Source organism: Panthera uncia, assembly GCF_023721935.1.
Source record: "Panthera uncia isolate 11264 chromosome B2 unlocalized genomic scaffold, Puncia_PCG_1.0 HiC_scaffold_25, whole genome shotgun sequence".
Classification (NCBI taxonomy): Eukaryota; Metazoa; Chordata; class Mammalia; order Carnivora; family Felidae; genus Panthera; species Panthera uncia.
In genome coordinates this window covers 19,454,229-19,478,609 of record NW_026057581.1, presented here as the reverse complement: position 1 = coordinate 19,478,609, position 24,381 = coordinate 19,454,229, and the positions used below count along the sequence as shown (strand labels likewise).

General features: G+C 40.5%; 1 long non-coding RNA gene across 1 annotated transcript; it reads right to left on the bottom strand.

Annotated features, from left to right (window-relative positions):
• Positions 1-6,672: 6,672 nt before the first annotated feature.
• Positions 6,673-18,557, bottom strand: LOC125939591 (uncharacterized). The gene is made up of 3 exons (XR_007463104.1): positions 11,148-18,557; positions 10,161-10,401; positions 6,673-7,002 (listed from the first exon to the last, which is right to left on the bottom strand). It is a non-coding gene; the product is annotated as an uncharacterized LOC125939591 (long non-coding RNA).
• Positions 18,558-24,381: the final 5,824 nt, after the last annotated feature.

The window sequence follows — 24,381 nt, the reverse complement described above, 5'->3', positions numbered from 1 at the left end:
AACTGGGGCAGCTAGGGGATAGGTAAAAGAAAAAGGGACATCCTCTACCCTTGAAGAAGGAGCAGTAAGCAATTCTGGGTCCAGAATCATATACCAGTATGAAGAGAGATCTCCCACATCTGAAGGAGGGGCAGGGAACTGGCCCATACAAGACTCACCAGGGATACAGGAGAGTTTGGCTATCATGGGGAAGAGAGGTAGGGTCACTAGGAGAGCTCCACCCTTGAGACCCAGGCAGACAGAACCAGGCTAAGACTGAGCTGGACCAGCACAACAGAAGGGGCAGAACACCTGCCCCTTCCCTCTCCCCACCACCAGGCTAGCAAGCACCAAGTAATAAGCAAGAACTTCTGGGGAGGGGACAAGAGCATGGGGAGCAACGTCCCCTTCTTTGGCATAGGCAAACAAAGAAGACTGAAAGTTGACGGTGGAACAGGAACACTGAGAAAAACCGTCTGGAACCCCAGCCCCACCCTAAGCACAAGGTACTGCTAGAGGACTTGAAACCAATGGTGCATGGAAGGTAACCATAACAACGGCCCAAGTCAACCTCCCTGAACTCCTGAGTCTATTTCCTCAACCCCCAACACTAATGGTCTAACAGAAGAGGTGTGCCCCTTTGCAGGCACATTACCTCAATGTTGACTATACTATACACGATATTCAAACAAAGTGTATTCAATTCCATTCAATTCAACATTCAACCCAAAATTACAAGACACGTGCACGAGATTAAATAATAATAATAATAAATTAAACAACCAAAGTCAACAAGAGACAAAGCAATAAATAAAACCAGATTCGGAGGTAAACCACATATTGGAGCTATCAGATAAGGAATTTACAATACGTATAATTCATATGTTAGATGCTGTAGGGGAAAAAAGTATACAATAGTCATAGGAGATGAGAAATTTTAGCAGATAAATGGGAACTGTAAGGGAAAGTCAAAGTGAAATACTAGGGGGAAGAAAACCATAATGTCTCAGATGAAAAATGCCTTCAAAGAGGAGAGAGAACTTTGCAGAAAAAATACTGAAAACAAAATTCTCAAAATTAACAAACTACATCAAGCCACACCAAACAAATAACAATAACAAATATACCTATACACATCATTTCCAATGGGTAGGTTTCAAAACTACACGTGTAGTATTGCCCCATTTGTAAAAACTGAATTGTTTTGTGGAAAGATGATCATTAGAACATTTATAGTGATTATTTGCGCATAATGGAATCCCAGGAGGGTTTTTGTGTCTGCTTTGTACTTCCCATTTTCTTTAAAGATAAGCAATAAAACTATTTTCATTGACAAAAATCTGACTAATTCTTTGAATACGGGAGCTTGTCCCATTTGCATTTATTTCCACAAAGAATGTATTCTGGTTCATTCTTCAATTTTTAATTTTTTTCTTTTACATTATGAATTAAGAGTTTTTCCCTCTCAAGTAGTTTGTTACATGGCTAATTTATAATTTAGGTTTCATTTAAGAGTTTCAAGAACATATTTGAATATATACATATTTGTCTATCACATCAAGGATAAAACATCTCAAATAAATTCTACTGAATCTCTTTGAACCATAAAGACATAACAGGCTCATTTTATTTCCTGTCATTAACTCTTCTTCTCTATTTATGTTAAATTGTAGACATTAATTTTCAGGTTATGCTTTTATATTATAAAATGTGTATGTAGACTTTTAATATACATTTATTAAGATTTTATTCTATGGTATTTAAGTGTTCACTGCAGTTCTCAGCTGTGACTTTACTGTTTGTGTGGGGGGCTTACATTTTGATTAATTACTTGGTTTATTAGAGCAGTACTTCTGGAACTTTAATATGCATATCAATTACATGGAGATCTTGTTGGAATGCAGAATCTGGTTCAGGAGGGCTGAGGTGAAACCTGAGTGAGATTCTGCCTTTCCAACAAGGTCTCAGATGATGTGATGCTGCTGGATTGAAGACATTTGAGTAGCAAAGGACTACTTGAGTATTCATTGTGCCATGAAAAGTACATGAATTGTATATTTTGAGCCCTTGAATCTCAGAAAATGCTTTTATGTTCTTGGCAACTGAGAGACAGCTCAACTACATAAGGAATTTTGGGTCATGAAGTTTCTCCCTCAAAACTCTATGGGCATTGATTGCATCATCTCTGTATTTTTTTTAATGGATTTTATCTACAAAATTTATAAATTTTACCACCTATATTATTTTTTTTAAAAAGGAATTCTGAGACCAGTTAGCATTTCTTAAAAAATTTTTTTTTAATTTTTATTTTTTGAAAGAGAGAGAGAGAGCATGAGTGGGGGAGGAGAGGAGACACAGAATCTGAAGCAGGCTCCAGGCTCCGAGCTGTCAGCACAGAGCCCGACGTGGGGCTCAAACTCACAAACTGTGAGATCATGACCTGAGCCAAGGTCGAATGCTTAACTGACTGAGCCACCCAGGCGCCCTTAAAAAAAATTTTTTTTTTGGTATGTAATCTTCTATCAGGGCATTAACAGAGTTCTTAATTTTACCTAAATTTTGGAACTTTGATGAGGGTATATTAAGAGTTTGAGATTCTTCATTTTGCCTAGGACCCAGTGAGCTATTTTAATTGGGAGATTTAGGTCTTAAGGAAGTTTTAGATGTGTTTGAATTTTGTTTTGGTCCATTTGTTCTGGTGCCTTCTTCAGAAATAGTTATCCACATATTGGATCTCCATGTATATCCATGAAATCCCACATATACTTCTTTTCCTTTTTTTCATTATTTTTTGCATTATATATATACATACACACACATATGTTCCCCCCCCCCCCGCCCCCAGCCTGTCTTCTGTGTCACTGAAATAATTTTTGGCAGGGTTGATTCTGCTCTTTAGGGCTTCGAATGCATCTTGACTCTGACATTATCTGCTTGGTTCTAAAACATATATTCAATACCTCATTTATTTCTCTGCATGGTTCTGCCTATACCTCAACATAATCTTCCACTGTCACATAATTTTTCAGGTCATCTAATTTGATGGAGAGCAGATTTCTTTAATGTTGAGAGTAAAGAGCAGTTGCTGTCTGAAATTCATTGTATTTTTTGCCACAAATGTTTTTCAAAAATACACACTTTCTCGAGGTACCTGGGTGGCTCAGTCGGTTAAGTGTCCAACTCTTGATTTCGGCTCAGGTCATGATCCCAGGGCAGTGGGATTGAGCCCCATATCGTGTTCTGGCACATTCTCTCTCTCTCAAAATAAATAAATAAACACTCTTTAAAAATATACACTTTTGGGGCGCCTGGGTGGCTCAGTCGGTTGAGCGTCCAACTTCAGCTCAGGTCACAATCTCGCAGTCCGTGAGTTCGAGCCCCATGTCGGGCTCTGGGCTGATGGCTCAGAGCTTGGAGCCTGCTTCTGATTCTGTGTCTCCCTCTCTCTCTGCCCCTCCCCCGTTCATGCTCTGTCTCTGTCTCAAAAATAAACGTTAAAAAAATTAAAAAAAAATATACATTTTCTCTGAATCTTACTGGTGGGATTTCATGATAAAGAATCTTTTCATAGACAGCATATTAGTTTTATTCTTGTTTACTGATTGTTGATAATCAGTGGTCCAGCCTGAAGGGAGTAGAGCATCAGAGCCACCGGCTATGCCAATGAGAGAGTTTGGTCTCTGTAATTTCTCCTCTATCTACTGGGAAGCCACTCTGCTGGGCACCAGGGTTCCAGCGAAGCCTCCTCTCTGGCATCTGAATACCTGCCTCTTGAGCCCCATCTCTCTCTACAGCTGTCACTGTGTCCACAAAGACCTGCCACCATCCTGGGCTGCGGCTCCTAACGCTCCCAGCAGCCTCTTGTTTGGGGAAAGGGTCCCAGGTTCACCGGGCCGCTTGCCACAATTACAATCACCTTTACGCTTCGGGAGACATCCTCTCCTGAGCCTCGAGCCACAGTTCTTCCCTAATCACAGCAGCCTGGATCTCTGCATCCTGCAAGGCCACTGTTGGCAGGGGATCCCAGCAGTGCGCACACCCAGCCAGACTTCCCCCCCGGCGCTTTCCAGATTAGTCTCACAGCCCACCCCTTTCTCCAGCACTCAGCCCTCCCAGCCCAGAGACTCCATGGGGGCCAGGACTTTACCCTCTTACTTCCCAGGAGCTATGCCAGGCATTTGGAGACAAGTTTACTTCTGCCATTTTGATGATTTGTTTCCTTAGCTTTCTGTGTAAGCGGATGCTTTTCCCAGTTTTATATTTCTTCGGCTATTTATTTAGGAATTGGTGGGTGAAGAGTGTTCAGAAATAAAATGTGTCCAAAAGCCAAGCCTCCTCACCCAAAAGTGCCCATCTTAGTCTGCTGCTCTGACAGAAAACCACACACTGGGAGGCTTATAACCAACAGATGTTTATTTCTCACAGTTCTGGAGGCTGGGAAGTCCAAGGTCAAGGGGAGGCATATTCAAAGCCTGGTGAGGAGACCCCACTTCCGGGTTGGGAGGCGGCCATCCTCCCTCTGTGTCCTCACGTGGCAGAATGGGCGAGGGTGCTCTCTGGGGTCTCTTTTATGAGGGCACTGATGCGATTCACAAGAGCTCCACCATGACCTCATCACCTCCCAAAGGTCCCCACCTCCCAACACCATCACATTGTGGGGTTAGGATTTCAACAAATGAAACCTGGGGTGGGGGTGGGGGGTTGGATATGAATATTCATTCAGTCTATAGCAGTCTCAGAACATTTTTTTTTTTTTTTAATGAGAGCATAATTATCTTAGGCACAGTGATTACAGCAGGATTTTCTTCCTCTTCCTTTGCTTTTAAACAACACGGCTTTTCCAAAATTGCACATTCTAAACTTGAAAAATTAGAACTTGCATTCCCTTTCTGCATTGTAGATTAAATAGACTGTAAGTTAGACACTGCCTTCATGATTAAAGGGAGCCTATTCATGAGTTTGTTTGCTTTGAGTTGAGAAGTTCTAGTGAGAGCTACTGCCTTCACTTTCCAATGGAAGACTCCTCAGACCCTATCATATTTTATTTTATAAACAGCTAATATAGAAATGTAACACTAATTTTATGTACATCAACTCAGGGTGAATTAGCATTCATCTGTAAAAAAAAAAAAACACAAAAAAACCCAAAACTTAGTGCTGGTATATTTAAGCATCTAAAAAAGCATCAGTGTACTGGGGCACCTGGGTGGCTCAGCCGGTTAAGCGTCCAACTTTGGCTCAGGTCATGATCTCGTGGTTTGTGAGTTCCAGCCCCACATTGGGCTCTGTAGTGACCGCTCGAAGCCTGGAGCCTGCTTCACATTCTGTGTCTCCCTCTCTCTCTCCCCCTCCTCCACTCATACTCTCTCTCTCTCTCTCTCTCTCTCTCTCCTTCAAAAATAAACATAAAAAAAATTTTTTTTAAAGCATCAGTGTATTCCTCTTAACTTCCACAGAACGATGCCTCATTCAGAATATCTATTTCACTTACTAAGCATCTCCAGATGTCCCTTGTTTGAATCTAAATTTCTGGCCCCTAAGGCAACAAAATTAATTTTAAAGTTGTTTATAAACAGAGACCCTTATGGAAACTTTGAGAAATGTTTTCCAAAAAACTTACACCATATATTTTCACCTACTTGTCTTTTTAAATTGTGTTTAAAATTGTGTTTCCATAGAAATAAAAATTTCTCTTTAAGGAGTTTTAGTCCAGGGGCGCCTGGGTGGCTCAGTCAGTTAAGCGTCCGACTTCGGCTCAGGTCATGAACTCGCAGTTTGTGAGCTCCAGCCCTGAGTCAGGCTCTGTGCTGACAGCTCAGAGCCTGGAGCCTGCTTCGGATTCTGTGTCTCCCTCTCTCTCTGCCCCTCCCCAACTCATGCTCTGTCTCTCTCACTCTGAAAAATGAATAAATGTTAAAAAAAAAATTTTAAAGGAGTTTTGATCCAAATCCGTTTTTTTCCGTATATGTCATTACCTTCTATTTTTCCCTCTTTAAAAAAAACCAAAACAAAACAAAACCAAAAACCCATGTAAAGAAAACCATAGTTTAAAACACTTTAACAATTGATTGCATTAAAGCAACAAAATCAGGTCTTCAGTCATCATACTTAGAAATAATGGGAGAATTGTGAACGTGTGTACCTTTTGACCAACATTAAAAATGAGGTCTTGAGGGGTGTCTGGATGGTTCAGTCAGTTGAGCGTCTGGCTCTTGATTTCAGCTCAGGTCATGATCTCAGGGTCATGGGGTCGAGTCCTGCACTGGGCCCCATGCTGAGTGTGGAGTCTGCTTAAGACTCTCCCTCCCTCTCTCTCTCTCTTTCAGGGTGGGTGGCTCACCCAGTTAAGTGTCTGACTTTGGCTCATGTCATGTGATCTCATGGTTCATGAGTTCAAGACCCACATTGGGCTCTCTGCTGTCAGTGCTGAGCCCACTTTGGTTTCTCTGTCACTCTCTCTCTCTTTGCCCCTTCTCTCTGCCACTCTCTGTCTCAAAAATAAATAAACATTAAAAAAAAACCAGACTTTCTCCCTCTGCCCGTCCCCCCCATACATTCTCTCTCTCTCTAAAAAAAAAGAAAAGAAAAGATAGGTCTTGAATATCTAGTATTTAGTCAGTTGTGCCTTCTTGCTCAGTGTTTTACCAAACATAGAAGAATTTACAGCCTCACACATGCAGGTCAGACATAATATAAAATAAACCAAATGAATTTAATGATGGGCAAACCCCAGTGATGTAACTAGCTTTTCTGCTCCATTAAAAAAATCTCTTTGCATTTTTCAAAACATAGTGGTCTTACTCCTGTTGTTCCAGCCAAGTCCCTACACACGTGGAGGTAGCCTCCCTTTTCTATCACAGGAAGAAGCCCAGGCCCTTAGGTGCATCATGTCGCTACGTGCAGTCAGGCAGCACGGGTCCGCACTGGTAACCGCTTACATCTGTGTCACTGAGGCTTGAGGAGTCTGGAACTTCTGACTTACAGGGCTGCCTCTGCCAAAGACTTCCTGGCAAAGTGTTTTGTCTGCAAAACAGACACAATAATGAGGACCTCATATGGATTTTAAGAAATGCCCTACACCCTGGAAACTTCTTTTGGAAGCAGTGAAGGAAGAAATCCACTCTTTCCCTAGGAAAAAAAAAAATTTCCACAGCGGCTTTAAACTTTGTCCCTCGTAGAACACATTAAGAGCTGTTTTAAAATGCAAAAGGCCAAGTCCAAACGGTCTGATCTCTGAGGCTCTTGAGTGGTCCTCCCTAGTTCTACCACTGCGATCCTGTCTAGTCAGGCCGGTAAATGTGCCTGAGTTTAGCTGGTGGAAGACAGGGACTCCGAGGTGCGAGGTCTCTGTTGTGTATGGGCTGAATTGTGTGTTCCCCAAACTCCTATGTTCAAGTCCTAACCCCCAGGACCTCAAAATGTGACTGTATTTAAGTTAATGAGAACTTTACTGAGGCAATTAGTTAAATGAGGTCATATGGGGTGGACCCTAATCTAATAGGATGGGTGTCCTTAAAAGAAGAGGAGATTAAGACCCAGACACGCACAGAGGAAAGACCACGTGAGGACCCAGCCATCTACAAGCCAAGGGGGGGAGGGGGAGCCTCAGAAGAAACTAATCCTGCTGACACCTTGATCTTGGATTTCTAGATTCCAGAACAGTCAGAGGATAAATTTCTGTTGTTTAAGCCACACAGTCTGTGGCGCTTTGTTACATAGCCCCAGCAAAGTGAAACACCATGCAAGTCTTCCCTTCCCTTGATGAGAATGAGCCTCAGCATATCCTTCCATTTTGGATAGAGATGCATCCTGGGAACAGGTGACAGCTGACCAGACAGTTTCTGATTGTCCATACACAGCTCTTTGAAAGAGGCGCCCCTTGTCTGACATTATGGTGGCCTTCCTTTTCTTATTTTCTCTCTGCACATTTTAACACAGCAAAAGACTAGACCAAAGAGCAAGAGGCCGAGCAAAGTTTCTAGGAGAGCTCCAGCCACAGAGCTAGCCCTCTGGGAAGCATGACACCATGCAGCCTCGCACACCTCACACCCCACCCCATTTGTGACTGGGCAGGTATGTCCCCAGCTTCTTGGAAGGGGCGCTTTGCACAGAAAGCATGGGTGACATCATTGGGGTAACCACGAAGTACGCATTTCTGTGAGCTTGATGGCTTTTGCCAGTTGTGGAATCAAGGAGGCAAGCCTTCCTTTGGTTGATCTCTTGATCCACGTTTAGTTTTGTCTATCAACATCACATCTTGTCAGCTGAAGCTAATTCCCAACATCAGGAACTTTCTTTTGCTTTGCCCTGCCAGGTGACGATATCTGATTCTGGTACATTTGTTCTATTTGTTTGTTGATGCTTCTCCAGATTTGGGACCCGAAGTTGGAGCAGGTCCTCAGCCTTTCCGATCTCAAGAGCAGTATGGTCAGTGTTGTGTTCAGAAGATGATACAATCACTTGATCACCCTTTGATATCATCACCTGGTGATAACTTGGTTATATAAGCGGCCCCCCATCCTGTGGTCTACGCATGGCTTGGCATGGCAGGAAGGAGTTTTCTCCCTGGGCTACCCAGGAGCAGTGGAACGCCACCTCCATGCACCAGGTAGGACCACGAGAAGAGCCCAGCAGCCAGGCCCAGCCACTGTACCCAGCCCTGATCTCTCACAGCCTTCTGACCTCCTGAATCCTGCTCCTGACTCACTTACAGTGGCCACACCTCTTATGTTACATTTTTTTATATTACTTTTAAATGGCAAACTCATTAATATGTGCCTTGAGGATTTACAAAGCTCACGGTAAAATATGTTTTGTTTTCACAGCTGCACTCACACACTTAGATGAGGCCATTTCGAGGGAGATAGTATGATGTAATGTGGGTGACAGCACAATTGTCATCCTGCTAGAGGGGACAGTATTGTGATCTCAATGGAAAAGAAAAGTGAGGCTTTCATCTGTAAGCTCAGATCCCATTTACCGCAATAATCTCAACTTTTGAGCGGGGCTGGGAGTGGAAATTACTACAAGCTGTTGAATACAGATGACATCATCCTGCCACCCACAAATCTTACGAGTTTGACAGCCCAGAAGAAGGCATACGGCTAGAAGGAATACAACTCCAACTAAGTCAACAAGTTTTGTGTGTTTCAAAGGTTTTCATAGACGTTTTCTTCTCCATTTTCTGTTTTGGTTTGGCACCTGCCACGACAGTAAAATGATGACCATGACAACAGCCATTAGCGTCCCCAGAGCCACGACCAACAGCTCCCTCTGAGTGGAATTTTGAGAGTGTCGAGTCCTTTTCCATAGAACTCTCGCCACATGGGGCTCCGAGATGCTGAGGTTTTGGCGGGTGTAGGTTCTGTCCTGCTGTTAGTCCTGGGGCAGTTTTCTCGGCTATAACGCTAGTCTGGGCTTTCCAGTTAGGCTGCCAGAGCCGGTATCTGCCACGTGTACACAGAAGTTGTCACAGGTCCCAAAGACGGCACTTCCCACTTGCCGATTCTGCAGCTGCTCTCCTGTGTTGGGTGGAATGCTGGACACGTAGGTACCTACGCTCACATTCTCTTCCATTAAAGGACACCACGCCTTCTTTACATTACCTGGGATTGCTTCCACCTGCAGAATTCCTGGCACTGTCCTTCTGGATATGGTATATCCACGTTATGGAACTATGTAGGCTGCTAATCATAAAAATGGAAATCAAGAGGGGCACCTGGGTGGCTCAGCTGGTTGAGTGGCCAACTCTTGATTTCAGCTCAGGTCATGATGTTTCGTGAGGTCAGGCCCCCACATTGGGATCTGCGCTGACCCTGAGGAGCCTGCTTGGGATTCTCCCTCCCTCTGCTACTCCCTGCCCCCCAGCTCGTGCTTTCTCTCTCTCAAAATAAATAAATAAACTTAAAAAAAATGGAAACGAAGAAAAGGAAGCAATTTCAAAGGAACAAATGGCACCAAAGTCATAAGACACCCTTGCCACAAATGAGCCTTCGGGGGAAAAAATCCCTAAGTCTCCCATTTGCTCACTCTCAGGGCTTGGTCTGCCATGTTTAAGATTTAGTGGAAAAACTGGTTTTCATCATGTTTTAATCGTCAGTTTCTTTCTTCACCATCTACTATCATTTTGGTGGCTTTACAACCCATGTGTTTTGATATCAACGTAATGCTTTAGCAGTTACCTTTTCAGGGACAACTGTAATTCCTGAAACCTGGGTGAGAGGGCCCCTTTGCAACAGCGACACCTCTGGTTGGGAAGACTCTTGACTCTTGCTCACCATAATTTTGAATGACTGGGTCAGCATTTCCCAGTGCTTACACTTTCAGCAGGTCTCATAACCCTGGGAAGCATTTTGGGAATATTGATTCCACCGGGCCTCTTAGATCTTGCAGAAAGAAAGCCAACAACACAAATGGTTACTCCTAAAGAAAAAAGGAATTAAGTTATCAAAGTGTTAACCGGTCTTCTCTCTCACTGTCCCTCAGTCCACCACCCCCAGGAGTTCTGGGCTCTCACCCATCTTTCCCTTCTGATTATAGTCCTCTTACAACATTGACTCCAATGCAATTTATATTAAATTTAAGTGGAAGTGCATTCCCCACTATAATGCAAATTCCTTGCATTATACAACAATCACCTGTTAATCTTGATTTTCCCCTCCAAGTACCAACTCAGTAAATGTTTGTTGTACTGAATTATGCTCTCAGGAAAGTTACCAGACCTGAAGCCCCTGGATTTATCCTGACTAAATCTCCAGAAAGAGAGCTACTAGAGTATTTGCTTTATTCATGAATTTAATACACGTACACCGTTCCTTATATGAAAATTTCAGGGTCAGAATATACCAGAATTTTTTGCATTTTCACAAGTGAAAACAGCTCATGTATTATGTGTGATGTAGCATGCTCTCAGTATGCCATTTACCAAAAATATAAGAAAAAGGGATGCCTGGGTGGCTCAGTCAGATAAGTGTCTGACTTTTTATTTTGGCTCAGGTCATAATCCCATAGTTTGTGAGATCGAGCCTCACATCAAGGCTCTGCACTGCCAGCATGAAGCCTGCTTGGGATTCTCTCTCCCTCTCTTCTTGCTCCTCCCCCATGAACGTGCACATCCCCCCCTCCCCCCAATAAATAAACGTAAAAAAAGAAAATGAATAAGGACTAACCTTAGTTAAGGTTATGTTTTTATCATCTAATAAGTTTGCTGAAAACTTCTGTTAAAACTCTGTTTTTAAAGGTTTTGGGGGGCGCCTGGGTGGCTCAGTCGGTTGAGCGGCGGACTTCGGCTCAGGTCACGATCTCGGGGTCCGTGAGTTCGAGCCCCGCGTCGGGCTCTGTGCTGACAGCTCAGAGCCTGGAGCCTGTTTCGGATTCTGTGTCTCCCTCTCTCTGACCCTCCCCCATTCATGCTCTGTCTCTCTCTGTCTCAAAAATAAATAAATGTTAAAAAAAATTAAAAAAAAAAAAGGTTTTGGGATTTCAGAATGATGGAGGACCACGGACCTATCTTCAAAGAGAAAAACAAATGAATTACTTCTTTTACATTAAATTTCTAAAGCAGATAATATATTTCTTTTATAAAATGCCATAGTCCTATTTCTGTACTCTCTCAGATTTTAAAATTTTACAAGTAATCTACTAATACATGTTCACTATGTAAAATGCCAATAATAGAGATAAAGCTAAAGCCGGAAGTGACTCACCTTCCCATCTGGTTTTCCTTTCACAGACTCCCTGGCCTTCGGGGAGCTCCTCAGGCACACACCAAAGCATACTACAAGACCTCATCTTTATAGAGTCCTGTTGCAAGGTGCCCTCATTTCAATCTTTTCTCTTGATCCTTCCTTGTCAAATCTTCAGTGATACATAAGGAACACTTATTGTCCCCATGTGGAGAGATGAGAAAAGTCAGAGTGAAAGACATTCAGATATTTGCTGTATGTGATAGAGAGCCAACGAGTGGAAGCGATGGTGCTAGAACCCAAACTTCTCACTTGTCAGGTGCTTTGTGTCTCCTGCCATCACAGCACAGATTCTACTCTCCTGTGGATTCCTGATACCATGTCTAGGGCCAGGGGTCATTGTGCAGAGACATGCTTTCATCTAAAAGAGCGGTCTCCTTGGATCAAGGTAGGCCGTCTCCCAGGTTGCTAAGAACCCCATTCCCATTCCCCCAAATTCTGGACCAGGTTACCCTGGGAGCTTCACATAGTCATGGAAGTTCTCAAGCACTTCACTGATGGAAATTTGTCAGATTTCAATAATATCGTATCCTATACCTATAGCAGCTCCTTCATTTTTTTTTTTAAATTGCTGCTATATTCTTACGAATGTGGGCAATTCACCAATTTTGGTCTTCTAAAATCACCATTTTCATAATCATATTTGTGTCAGGACTTCCTTTTTTTCTGTTTGTCTTTAAACTGAACTCTAAGAAGAAGGAATAGGCATTCTTATTCTTCGCTTATGAATGGCTTCTATAGCTTAGTTGGTGCCTTCCCATCCCAGAAACACATGTGTCTCAGCAATATAGAAAGCCTTTTCCATTCAAGGCAGAAGTCTTTTAGATGTATTCTGAAGCATAAAAATCTCCAAACATAATGTCCTCAAGGTAAGTAGAGAAAGTTCTCAGGAACAAAGTGTCATCATGAGAGATGAGAGTTTATTTTACTAATCTGGCATCAAACGCAGTCTATTAAAAAGAGATTAGTGCTTATTAACAAGATCTGGTATTAGTGACTGCTCTGAACAGGACACTACTTGGCAAGAATGCCTAAGGACCTTGTCCTATCTACACAAAAACAATGGAAGAGTACTGTCAGCCACATTGTGCTTAGGGGATTGTTTCTCACTTTAATCATTATATTTTAGAATAAATAAAATGATGTAGAATATTTGAATTAGCTATTTGCCATAATCAAGAGTAATCCCTTGCAACTCCCCCCCCTTTTTTGTTTCCAGAATGTTTCATCACTTTCCTATACAAGAGGGGTGCATTTTTAAAAATGTTTTGTTCCTCATTGAAATAGGTTAGCTTTTCTTGGTGAAAAGGAGACAGGAAGGGACAGTAGTTTCTTCGTTAGTAATTTTAGAATAAGGCCTACTATTTATATAATTCATTGTGTTTTAGAAAAAAATTGTCCTGATTCCTTTATTCAATCAAACTTTTGTAGAACTGAAAAGGCAGATTAAATTGTTATTTAAAAAAGGGGCACCTGGGTCACTCAGTCGATTGAGTGTCTGACTTAGGTTCAGGTCATGATCTCATGGTTGGTGAGTTTGAGCCCTGAGTCAGTCTCTTTGCTGTCAGCACAGAGCCCACTTCAGATCCTCTGTCCCCCTTCCTTCCACCCCTCCCCACTGCTCACACTCTCTCTCTAATATAAACATTAAAAAAAATTGTTACAAAAAAACCAAAACCAAACAAACAAAAACCTCCCCAAATGTCATTAATTCTTTGCTTAAATGTCTGCAAAATTGAAAATTGGCTAGGTGGGATGAGTTTTATTTTCTCACACCTCTAATTGTTCTTCATGCTAATCAGTGCTGACAAGGATTTCAATGGCAGATGGCAGGAAGAAGGAGGAATGAAGAAGTAAAGAAAAGCCTGACTCAGTAGCAGCAGTGGTGGCTTGAACAGAACCAGACTGGGAAATTCTCAGTAGCATCAATACAGTTTGGTGACTGGGAGGGAGGGGGTTGAGCGAGGGGGAGAAGGTAAGCAGGAATCTGAAGTTTCTAGATTGGAAGCCACTCTGAGAGAATAACTTGGCTGTACTCCGGGAGATGAGAAAGAGAAGAAAAAGAAGGGACAAGAGAGAAGGAAAGTGGTGAGGCCTGACCTATGGTGCTGAGAGAGGGAGAGGGGGCTCGCTGACTTGGGGGAGCCACCAGTAGAGCAGTGCCCCTTCATCCATATTTTCTTTTTCTGTCCTGAAGCAGATGATCCTCAGATCATTCCAATATGTCGGCGGTCAGTAGTAGCCTGACACTACGTCACAAAGTCGACATTAATTTCCTCACTTCCCCTCCTCATGTAGGTATTTTATCACCTCATATCATCACAAGAAGGGTGAGTATGGTACAGTAAGATATTTTGAGGGAGAGAGAGAGACCACATTCACATAACGTTCATTACACTATATTGTTGTAATTGTTCTATTGTATTACTATCACTGTTAATCTCTTACCTAATTGATACATTAAACTCGATCATAGGTATGTATGTACAAGAAAAAAAAAAAAACATAGTATGTATAGGGTTCGGTAATATCTGCAGTTTCGGGCACTAGCTGGGGTTTTAGAACAGAGCCCCTGAGGGTCGGAGGGGACCACTGTTCTGCACAAGCAGAGAACACAGTGAACCAGTCTTGCCCAGTTAGCTCTGAGTTCACTCATCCAACCTCCTCACTAGCTGTCAGTGTGCTTGCTCTTCCATTGATCCCTCTGGCCCACGACCTCAGCTTGGCCTTTCCACCTCTGTGTCCTTCTATTGCTGGTCGCATGCCTCCCCTAACCAATGTCCCACCATTTAGTCTTGCCCAGTGGCAATCCTTTAAATTCCAGTGCAAACTGTATTGCATCACAGCCTTGGTGAAAACTGATGAAGGCTTCCCACTACACCAGGATCAATTCCAAATCCCTGATCTCTAGCCTCTGCCTCGTTCATTTCTTACCATTCCTAGCCTCCCACCCTCCAAGACCCTGAGGGCTCTCATCCCCTGAGAGTGGACATGCTCTCAGTTTCCTGTCCAGTTCTTTGCCCAGGCTGCATGCCGGGTCTACAAGTTCCCTTTCTGTAAGGCCAGCTCGTTGGGTGAGACTCAGGTGTTGTTGACTCCCTCCAGAAACACTCCCTGATTCTCTGACCCCTAGTCAAGCAGACACTTCTCTTTTCTCTAATTCCACCTCTTCACCCCTTTTGGGGAGTGTCCCCCCAGGGTTATCTGTGGATTGTGTATCTCCTTCCTTAAACTAGAAACTCAAGTGATGTCAGAGGTTGTTTTTCTTCCATTTTGTTTCCCCCAAGGCCTAACCCCATTCTGGCACCCTCCCTCAATAAAGATCTGTGAATTAATGACAAAGATGGCATTTCTTCCATTTGAAATGAGAAAAGAGCTTTTGCTTGAGGGTGGAAAAACTGCCTCTAGTTTACTGCTTTTCCTTTTCCTTGCGAAGAACAGTAGGTGGGATGTCCACCCATCTCTCATGCCTGTGTGGTATCGCATGGGAAGACAAGCAGCTTCTATGTGAATGTGCTGCAAGCAAGACGTGTGGGTACTCAGGGGAGAGGTGTGTGTACAAGACATGTATTCCAGGAAGCCAGTTACCCTGACTCCATTATAAGTTCCATCTTCCTTCAATTACCCAAACATTTCCTGGAAGTCCTAGTTTGACAGAGTCAAACACCAGCATCTCTTAAGGAGAGAACCTATAAGGAAAATCCTTACATAAGGCACAACTGTCACAAAGAGGTAGTTTCTGACACCACTGGGCATATCAAAGGCATGGAATTTCTCAGAGTCCAGCAACTCAGTGGGAATTTGCAGGAAAATGAAGGCGCTGAAGGAAGACAGACAACACGTGCATGGGCACACAGGCGTGCATGCACCGGCAGCCAAACTAATAAGAGGGTGTCGTCAACAATTTGGGAAGCCTATATTAAGCATTTCCATGTATCTCGGAAGACTGTTAGTAAAGACTTTAAAAATAGAAGCATCCTTAAATAACTCAAGTGGCTCTCAGTGCCATTTGAAAGTTGGATGCTTAATTGCCCTTGAAAAGGGCACAGAGAAGACTTTTCACAGTTACTATCATCTCTAACCAAAAATTCTTTGTAAGGACTTGGCATATAGTAAGTGTTGGATGCATGACTTACAAACACTCTTGTGGAATATAGAAGAATCATGTTTTCTTTAAAAAGTATTATTTCCAATGTTAAGAAGAATTATACATACACACACACACACACACACACACATATATGCCATAAACAACAGCAGTAATAAATTTAAAAGTACTGAATACAGTCAAAGATATTGCTAAATATTAAATGTAATCACTTAATCTACATTATAAGTTGATAGGTTTCACAGCAGCTGAGTCATACCTCATTTTATGGAATAGAGCTCTTTTGTGAAAGTAAATTTATGTCTGTTTTATCATCATTAGCTTTCCTTATAGATTTAAAGGTGTATTCCAACATGTGATACATTTGAGCAATAAAAATCATAGTGGGGGAGTAGGCACTTTTTTAAGAGTCATGCTGTTGATGGAAAAACCTGTTTAAAAAGCAACATCAATATTTATAATTCGATGTATAATATTGAGACTTAAAATATGATTCCAGGAATTATATTCCCTTGGGCCTAGCTAAATCTACAGAAACCAGGAAAGTGTCCTACTTTAAACTAAATCCATGATTTTATTTCCACCTCAAGGCAAAAAGTTCATTTTTTAAAACCACAAACTTATCAAAGGGCATTTATAGAAGGTACCATGGATGGTACAAGAAGCTTTCTTTAGCCTTAAAAAATGCTATTACCTTAAAAGCTATTCCAGAGTGACTTTAAGTGCTTCTCTGTAATTTGTAGCTAGAGTATGAACTCAGCCCATTATAAATGACTTGTAAGTAATATAATGAGGGATACAATAGAACTCACAACTAGTGCCCACAGCAGACCAAGGTAAATATGTGACTACTTCCCCACCTTCTAAGCTAACATAGGAAGTATGATTAAATATTTCAAAGTACTGATAAGGCCCCCAGTGTGCAGGTGATATTTAACTACCTTTTACAGTTGGATTCTGCATAGAAGAAAGAACTATTACCAGTTAATTACCAGTTAATTCCTTTTCTGTAGAATCCATATATAGGTCTTACTCAGGTATGGCTGGAGTTGAGGAGACTCAAACAATGAGTTAGGGTTTTGTTTTTAATTTATGCACTTAGTATTTTTGTGAGAAAATATTTTTTAAGTCTCCAATTACATTACACCATTTTCTCTAAGGGAAAAAACAAAGTCACAGATATAAGTACCAAATGATTCCAGAAAGAAAGTCTTAGAATAAAATCCAAACCAATGAGGGAACAGGAAATATTATGAGTCAAGGAGAGGTTTGAGGTCAAATTTGCCTTGACCACTATTGTTGTTGTTGTTGTTGTTATTTTGTCCCCCTAGAGGAATCTTTATAGTTCTCCAATATTTAGCCAAAACTGGCATTTTCATTGGTCTTAAATAATAAACAGAATCTCCTTTTGTGTTAGTGGTATATTAAGAGTTGACTCCTGAATATCCTCACTATTTGACATGCACATTACATATGATCTTTGTATTCATTTTATCAATAGTTGCAGGACACTTGCAAGGACATATAGAAGATTTAAGCAATCTCCTTGGTGCCAATATTGAGAGCATCCAGAACTTTCTGGAAACTTTTCCAGGGCTGATGGTGAATGCTGTATGTCTCAAGATGCCCAAGCCCAGAAGGGTGTAAGATCTTCAGATGTGACCTCCAAGTTCAAGTATCCCCACATTGCTGGACTAGAATTATTCCTGCTTCTAATCTTTCTTGGTAATTAGTCATATGTCTTAGAGCCTGAATGTTACAGAGATAGAAGTGGGCTACAAAGAAGTTGCAGGGTATGTTTTAACCTATAAAAACCTTCATTTGGCATTTAAACTTATACAAATTTATTTGAGTTCATTTCTTTGAGCTGAAGGACATGCATCACCTCCTCCAGTGCTATAAGTAGGTACCATGAGCCCAATAAAGTGTCCCAAGGTTTTGCCAGTTGGGTGAATTCCTGGCAACTCCAAAGCTGCAGCTGCTTAATGGACAACTCAAGAAGAGTAACATAGTTCACTCTGTGTACTAAATTAATGGATTGTTTACATAATGGAAAAATATCATATCATCATTAAGTCCATTATGTTCTGGAAATATAGACCCTGAATGCAAAAAGAATATTCTCTCGGCATTTCCATTAAAAGTCTTAAAATTGTTCAAGCACTTGTTTTCAGAACTATTCCTAAGAATTAAAAAAATATTCTGAAGGATCCTAAGGAAATAAACTTGGAGGTTACAAAATATTTTCTTGCTTGTTGTTGTTTTGTTTCATTTGCTATTGTAAACAACACATGCTCATCATGAGCTCTTATTATAATAAAAAAAAGTTCAAAAAAATTTAAAATTTGATTAAATACATCTATGGTTAAAACACCATGCAGCCACTTAAAATGATGCCTCAGTAGAATATTTAATTAAATGGAAAGTCACACACAATATATTAAATTAAAAACTGCCACAAAACACATGCTGAGGAAGATGACGCAAACAAATGGAAAGGTATACCATGCTCATAGACTGGAAGAATTAATAATGTTCAAATATCCATACTACCCAAAGCAACATATAGGTTCATTGCAATCCCTATCAAAATACCAGTAGTATTTTTTCACATAACTAGAACAAATAATCCTAAAATTTGTGTGGAACCACAAAACAACCAAAGCAATCTTGAGAAAAAAGAACAAAGCTGGAGGTATCACAATTCTAGATTGTATGATATCCTACCAACCTATATTAATGACAACAATATGGTACTGGCACAAAAGCAGACACACAGATCAATGGAATTGAGTAGAGATCCCAGAAATAAACCCACATCTATATCAATTAATCTATGACAAGGGAGGCCTGAATTATACAATGGGGAAAAGACAGTCTTTTCAATAAATGATGTTTGGAAAATTGGACAGCTACACGCAAAAGAATGAAACCAGACCATTTTAATACATCATACACAAAAATAAATTCAAAATGGATTAAAGACCTAAATGTGAGATCTGCATCCATAAAACTCCTGAAATAAAACATAGACAGTAATCTCTTGGACATTGCCCTTAGCAACATATTCGTATCTCCTTGGGGCACCTGGGTGGCTCAGTCAGTTAAACATCTGACTTTGGCTCAGGTCATGATTTCAGGGTTTGTGAGTTTGAGCTCCGTACTGACAGCTTGGAACCTGGAACTTGCTTCGGATTCTGTGTCTCCCTCTTTTTCTCTGTCCCTCCCCTGCTCTTGCTCTCTCTCTCTCTCTCTCAAAAATAAATAAACATTAAAAAAAGTTATATCTTCTCAGGCAAGGAAAACAAAAGCAAAAATAAACTATTGGAACTATACCAAACTATACTATACAAAAGCAAAAATAAACTATTGGAACTATACCAAAGTAAACTATACCAAAATAAACTATTAGAACTATACAGTGAAGGAAATCATCACCAAAACAAAAAGGTAATCTAATGAATGGGAGAATATATCTGCCAATGATATATCTGATAAGGGGTTAATATCTAAAATATATAAAGAAATTATACAGGGGCACCTGGGTGGCTCAGTTGGTTAAGCGTCTGACTTCAGCTCATGTCATGATCTCACAGTTTGTGAGTTCGAGCCCCACATCGGGCTCTGTGCTGCCAGCTCAGAGCCTGGAGCCTGCTTCGGATTCTGTGTCTCCCGTCTCTCGGCCCCTCCCCTGCTCATGCTCTGTCTCTGTCTCTGTCTCTCAATAATAAATAAATGTTAAAAAAAAAGAAATTATACAACTCAACATTAAGCAAACAAACAATACAATTAAAAAATGGACACAGGACCTGAATAGATATTTTTCTAAAACAGACATCCAGATGGCCAACAGACACATGAAAAGATACTCAACATCACTCATCATCAGGGAAATGCAAATCAAAACCACAATAAAATATACCTTACACAAGTCAAAATGGCTACTATCAAAAAAGACAAATATATCAAGTGTTGGGGAGGATGTGGAGAAAAGGAAACCCTTGTGTACTATCGGAGGGAATGTAAATTGGTGCAGCCACCGTGGAAACAGTATGGAGGTTCCTCAAAAAATTAAAAATAGAAATACCATATGATCCAGCAACTCCACTACTGGATATTTACCCAAAGAATACAAAAGCATTAATTTGAAAAGATACATGAACCCCTATGTTTACTGCAGCCAGGATATGGAAGCAATAGCCAGGATATGGAAACAATCCAAGTGTCCATCAATAGATTAATAAAGAAGATATGATACACACACACACACACACACACACACATTGGAATAGTACTCAGCCACAAAAAAAAATGATATCTTGCCATTTGTGACAACATGGATAAAGCTAGAGAGTATTATGCTAAGTAAAATATCAGTCAGGGAAAGACAAATAGCATATGATTTCACTTATATGTGGAATCCAACAAACAAAACAAACACACTCCTAAATACAGAGAAAAACTGGTGGTTCCAGATGGGAGGTGGGGTGGGTGGTGGGCAAAATAGATAACGGGGATTAAGAGGTACAAACTTCCAGTATAAAATAAATAAGTCACAGAGATTAAAAGTACAGCCCAAGGAATGGAGTCGATAATATTGTAATAACGTTGTATGGTAACTACACTTATCATGGTGAGCACAGAGTAATGCATAGAATTGTTGAATCAATATGTTGTACACCTGAAACTAATAGAATACTGTACGTTAATTATACTTCAATTTTTAAAAATCAAAAAAGGGGTGCCTGGGTGGCTCAGTCAGTTGAGCGTCCGATTTCAGCTTAGGTCACGATCTCACAGTCTGTGAGTTAGAGCCCTGTGTCGGGCTCTGTGCTGACAGCTCAGAGCCTGGAGCCTGCTTCGGATTTTGTGTCTCCCTCTCTCTCTGCCTCTCCCCTGCTCATGCTCTGTCTCTCTCTGTCTCAAAAATAAATAAAAACATTTAAAAAAAATTTTTTTAATCAAAAGAAAAAAAACACATGCGGCACCCGAACTTTATTAAATGAGATACTGCATGTGATAAGCTTAGCAGTATGCAAAACTTTTAATATACAATAAATGTTAACTATCATTATGTATATATAACAAAAGACTAGAAAACATATTCTGAAATATGAGTGGTATCTGAGTGGTATCTGTTGTATCTGAGTGACAGGAATATGGATAATTTTATTTTCTTCTTTTTGATTGGTGCATTCTGAATTTCTCACAATAAATGTGTAAGAAAAAAAAATGAACAAAAATTACTACTCTCCAGAACTATATTCTTTTTTAAAAGTTTTTATTTAAATTCCAGTTATTTAACATATAGTGTAATATCAGTTTCAGGTGTACAATATAGTAATTCAACACTTGCATACAACATCCAGGACTCATCACAACAAGCACCCTCCTTAATCCCCATCACTTATTTCACTCACCCCCACCCCCTCCCCTTTAGTAACCATTAGTGTATTCTCTACAGTTAAGAGCCTATTTCTTAGTTTGCCTCTCCTTCTCTCTCTTTCCCTTTGCTCATTTGTTTTGTTTCTTTTTTTTTTAAGTTTATTTATTTATTTTGAGATGGAGTGAAAGCCTGAGAGAGAGAGGGTGAGAATGAGAATCCCAAGCAGGCTCAACACCCTCAGTGCAAAGCCCCATGCAAAGCTCAGACCCACAAACTGTGAGGTTATGACCTGAGCTGAAGTCGGATGCTTAACCAACTAAGCCACCCAGGTGCCCCTCATTTGTTTTGTTTCTTAAATTCCACGTGAGTGAAATCATATGATGTTTGTCTTTCTCTGACTTATTTCACTTAGCTTAATATACTCTAGGTCCATCCATGTTGTTGCAAATGACAAGATTTCATTCTTTTTGATCACCAAGTAGTATTCCATTGCATATGTATACCACATCCTTTGTATCCATCCATCAGTAGGTTGACATTTGGGCTGTTTCCATAATTTGGCTATTATTGATAGCACTCCTATAAACATTGGGGTGCACGTGTCTCTCTGAATCAGCCTTTTTGTATCATTTGGATAAATACCTAGTAGTGGAATTGCTGGGTTGTAGGGTAGTTCTATTTTTAATTTTTTGAAAAACCTCCATACTGTCTTCCAGAGTGGCTGCACCAGTTTGCATTCCCATCAACAGTGCTTGAGGGTTCTCCTTTCTCTACATCCTTGCCGACACCTATTGTTTCTTGTGTTGTTGATTTTAGTCATCCTAGAACTATATGCTTAAATAGAATACTCAAGTTAGATTCCTTTTTTGAAGCACCTGTAACTAATTTATATGTATTAATATGTGTATATGTTATGTGTATCAGAAATAGTTTTTAAAACATTAATTATTTAAAAAAATATTTATTTTACAACATCAAGAGAAACAGATTTTTTAAATTTAAATTCAAGTAGTTAACATACAGTGTATTCTTGGCTTCAGGAGTAGAACCCACTGATTCATCTCTTACGTATGCCACCCAGTGCTCATCCCAAAAAGTACCCTCCTTAATGCCCATCACCCATTTTACCCCCTGCTTCCCTCCAGCAACCCTCAGTTTGTTCTTTGTATTTAAGATTCTCTTATGGTTTGCCTCCCTCACTGTTTTTATCTTAATTAGAAGGAAAAAAGAAAGGCTTACTTGTAGAACTGCATGAGAATACTTGACTTTCATGTGACTTCATATTATTGTTTTCCTCCCCAAAAGTTTGTATATTCCAAAAAATCAAAACTGGGTATTTAATTATACTCTAAGGTTGTTTTTTTTTTTTTTTTTAATTTTAGAGAGACAGCAAATGAACTGGGGAGAGAGCAGAGGGATAGAGAGAGATAACTTAAGCAGGTCCCATGCTCAGCGAGGAGTGTCATGAAGAGCTTGCTCCCACGACCCTGGGATCATGACCTGAGCTGAAATCAAGAGTTGGATGCTCAACCAACTGAGCCACGCAGGTGCCGCACATTGTAAGTTTCTTGACAGCAGGAATTATTTCTTACTGGCTTTGTATTCTTAGAACCTAGTCCTAAACACATAAATGGTTAAATGAATAGGCTAACAAATGTCTAGATATGTTTTGTACAATCTGTATAATTCTCCCATATGTAGCTATTCATTCACATTAAGAAACATTTCTCTCTAAAAACAAACTTGGAGCATGGACAAACCAAGAGGATAGCATTTCGAAAGTGACTTCTGCAGGCTGTTTACCATGATCTGCTATAGAACTAAGATCATAACTGTGTAACAGAATTTTAAATGGCTTGGCTTTAGCTGAATAACCAAGGGTAAGGTTTATGACCTTGGGCTAGACTCTCTTCCTCTGAACCAAGCAAACTGACCTGAGAGGAATCAGAGGATGTCCTAGGACCCTGTTAGTATCATGCTGTAACTGACTGAACCATCAGAGCATGCTTGCCAGTGACTCTTGGCCTGATCTGTGCCAAGTCAAGGAGATATCCTGCAACACATTTACAATGGAAGGGCTGTGGGGATTACATAGTCCTTGAATGAACCCTTTCTTATAATATGCCTGGGTCATTCACTGCCACTTGGTTCTGGTTTCCAGAATCCTTCCATGCACACAGGCTACTCCCTGCCTCCAGGAGAATACACCCCAGTGGAATCCACCCAAGTACAACCTTGATAAGGTTCAAAAGCTCCTCTCAAAGCAGGAAATAATTAACTTATGAATTTCCCAGGCTAATTTTATAGACTAACCATCAAAAGGAAACTCTTGATATTGACAAGTGTTCAGGTTGTTTTCTTACTGAAAACCTAGTGTTTAGTAAATAATCCCAACTACAAAGTAAAGAAGAAAAGTGGCACTTTAAAATGAACTCAGATGATTCAAAAGTTTTTACTATTGCTTCTAGGAGTTAATCACGCAATGACATATTTCCTTTCCTAAATAAACATTGACTTTTTGACATCTGGGGTTGGATCTCTTACACTTATGGACACGGCTCAGTTCCTGGATAGAGTAGAGTTAGTTACACAGAACGAGTCATCATGCCACACCTCGGTGTGCTCACCACTAGGACACTAATAAAGGACTCACAATAACTTCACAGATTTCATCTCTGCAAGGAGTGCCATAAGAGGAAAAGTGGTTCTTAAACATAAGAGTGGCAGGGAATGATAGAAAATTTTCTAAGATTAAATACGGATTTGGTTTGTTTACTCTGTGGGGATAATGCAGCACTAAGCATATTAAGTAATAGCATGATGAATAGATTTGTATGCTGAAGAGCTTAATTTACAACTCAAACTTCCATAGGTCCTGTCCTCTACAGGTTATAATTATTCAATTTCCTTTCAGATCTTATGGTCTCCCACTTTAGGGACTGAAATTCTCCAGAACTTCCTGTGATTATTTTTTTCCTAGTGTTCAGGGAAGGAAGGGTTATTTAACATACAAAGTTGAATTCTAAAATAAACAGAGGTCTTAAGATATGAGGCCAAGAGTGAAAAGAGACTAAGATTGTATATGGGGCATAATTAATATAGATAGTAATTAGTTTCATAAAGCAATTATAAAAACTGCCTTTAAAGAGAAAGTTTATTAACTA